The sequence below is a fragment of the Chrysochloris asiatica genome, unplaced genomic scaffold (assembly GCF_000296735.1).
Source record: "Chrysochloris asiatica unplaced genomic scaffold, ChrAsi1.0 scaffold00273, whole genome shotgun sequence".
NCBI lineage: Eukaryota > Metazoa > Chordata > Mammalia > Afrosoricida > Chrysochloridae > Chrysochloris > Chrysochloris asiatica.
This window is the reverse complement of record NW_006408791.1, coordinates 1433431-1436044: the sequence shown is the minus strand read 5'-3', so window position 1 is coordinate 1436044 and position 2614 is coordinate 1433431. Positions and strand designations below refer to the sequence as shown.

At 47.2% G+C, this 2614-nt stretch overlaps 1 pseudogene; it reads right to left on the bottom strand.

Moving 5' to 3' along the window:
• The window catches only part of LOC102812236, a 10885-nt pseudogene extending 8825 nt beyond the window's left edge, over positions 1 to 2060 (bottom strand).
• Between the last annotated feature and the right edge of the window lie 554 nt (positions 2061 to 2614).

The following is a 2614-nucleotide window of genomic DNA, read 5'->3' as shown; positions in this document are numbered from 1 at the left end:
CTAAATTCAGGTGGGATATATTCAAAGTCATATTTTGGCTCTCATGGGCTTGTTTTCATTTTTTTTCAGCTTCAGTTTGAATTTGCATATGAGTAATTGATGATCTGTTCCACAGTCTGTCCCTGCCCTTATTTTCACTTGATGACATGGAACTTTTCCATTGTCTCTGAAGGACCTTGCACCTGATCAACAGAATGGCATTGCAACTACCCCAATTGACACTGAATGGGGTCCTGCTTGAGCTTCCGATCTTCCGGGAAGCTTGGGTCTTTGTTACACCTGGAGACCCTCCCCCCTGAAATTCCAGGTTTCAAGAAAATCTCCATACTCCTGCCCAAATCTCCATACCCCCGCTCATTGTAAACTAGCCAGAAATTGAAGGAATAAAAATTGAAATCTTTCAAGAAAGTGAGGCAGCACAGGAGGCACTCACTCATCCCAGACCACACAGACTATAAATACTCCAGTCTGTAAGGGAACAGATGGGCTCTTGGTCTCCTTTGGTGACGTAAGAGTACCCCCTCCCAGGTTTACTCTCAATAAACCTGCCTGTTGTTGAAGTCAAGACTCTCTCCTTTGTCTTTCTTTCTTTTCCTTACATTTTGGTGTCCAACGTGGGGCACAGGAGAGTAAGCCGAAATTTACTTTCTCCTCTCCTCACCATCTAAGGCACGGTTGCTAACGGTGAATCCTTAGACGTGAGATTAACTTTTCCTTCTGAGACATCTCAGAGTTGCGAGCAAACCAAGTCCAATTGAGGAGGCTTGACCGGGGTTACTCTCCGGTAGCTTCTAAAGGGACTTGCAGCGTTCACAACTTTTGTTGCCTGTCTGGGCAGTTGTCTCCCTTTTCTCCTTCCTAATTCCTTGGCTCCAGCAAAACACAGGACCACGTTCCAGACCGGCTCCAACCATCCACCACCAGCTGATTCCTCACTAGTCGTTCCCACAGGGAAGGTAAGTTGGCCTCCGGAGGTTTTCCCTAAGGTACCTAGAGAACACCTCCTCCGGACCCCAGACATAAGGCCTCGGCAGGCCTTTCTTGTATGTCTCAGGGGCCCGCCATTTGAACAATACAGGGGACGCTCTGGTTGTTCTTTTGGCTCTCCCTCCTGTCTCCAGCCTTGATATTTCTCTCCTCAGGACACCCTGTAGAAAAACATCGTGTGCGCTGACCACCCGCTTCTTATCTCTCCCTTTAATCGTGGGAACCCATATCTCAAAAACAGAAAAAGAGGCCACATTAGGGTGTCTCTTGATCAATTTTAAAAAATTTCATTTACAATCTGAAATTAAACCAAAACACCTCTGTATGCTTTGAAAACCTTATATTATGGAATTCTCAGAGATCTAGAGAAATTCCTCCAACGGAACGGAAAGTGGTCGGAGGTCCTTTTTGTCTAAGCCTTTTCTATCAACCACCATAACTCTCTTAAATGTGTATTTTCCTTACGTTTTAAATTTTCCATTCCCACCAGTTAGCCCCATCTAAATTCCACCCTCTAGCAAGGCCTCACAAAGGCCTCATCCCCCATGCAGCTAGCCCATTCTAAACTCCACCCCCTCCCAAACCTGTCCTTGCTGTTTAGCCAGGCTCTCCATCACTTTTCTCCATCTCTCTTTCTCTCTCCAGCAGACTGCAAGAGATTGTAGATTCAGTCCGGGAAGATTGTGAGGTTCTGATTGGGCACACCCCAGCAAACTCTCAAAACTCCTGAACCTAGAATCACTTTCTCTGACTGCTCATATGAGTAGCCCGCTTTTCTCCTCTCTCTTCCCTCTTTCTCTCTCTTCCTCTGCAACTGACTATGAGGGATCCCGGACCTTTTCACGAGGATTGTAAGGCCAGGGCACCCCTGGTGGCTCACTCAAAACTCTTGTAAAGTCCTTTTCCCCAACCGCTCACTTCCAAGTAGTCTGTCTTTTCTTTTACATGGCTCCAAATCTCAGAGGCCATTCTGCCAGATCTTTCCTCACCCAACACTGGTCACAAATTCCTGGGTCTAGATAAGTCAGCCCCGGCACTCTCTCCTGAGGATCCCAGGAGATCCTTTCTGCCATGTCCCCTGATCCTCGGAGGATCACTTGGACTCTCCTGGCAGAGGGTGCGGGGAAACCCATAACCTTCTCCACGCCATCCGGTTAGACAGTCGGACCTCTGGCAGTCTCCCTTCTCACCTGTGGGAAGGCAGACACTGCCTTCAGCGGTGACTCCTTGACCCACCCAAAACGGGAGCTGGGGCTTTGCAAACCACCCCCCTCCCCTCTAGGCTGTCTTCTGAATAAAGAAATTACATCTAATATAAATCAATCGGAAAAATAATTAATTGATTTTTGCATGATAGCCTGGTTGCAATTAGTCAATAGCCAGAAAACAGCACTTTTGACTTGCAAATTTTCAGAGACATTGACAACTTCTATAAAGAAATGGCAAAATGGCAGGTTCCCCACTTCCAAACCTTTTTCTCCTCCCACTCCCCTTGCTGGGCTCACCAAATTCACCTGACTCCTGCTGAATCTCCCTTTGATCCTGCAAAAGAATATCCCCCACCCTTTGAACCGGGCTTTACACCTCCCCCTCCACCCATTGTCCCTTCCTAAGATTTTCCTCCCTT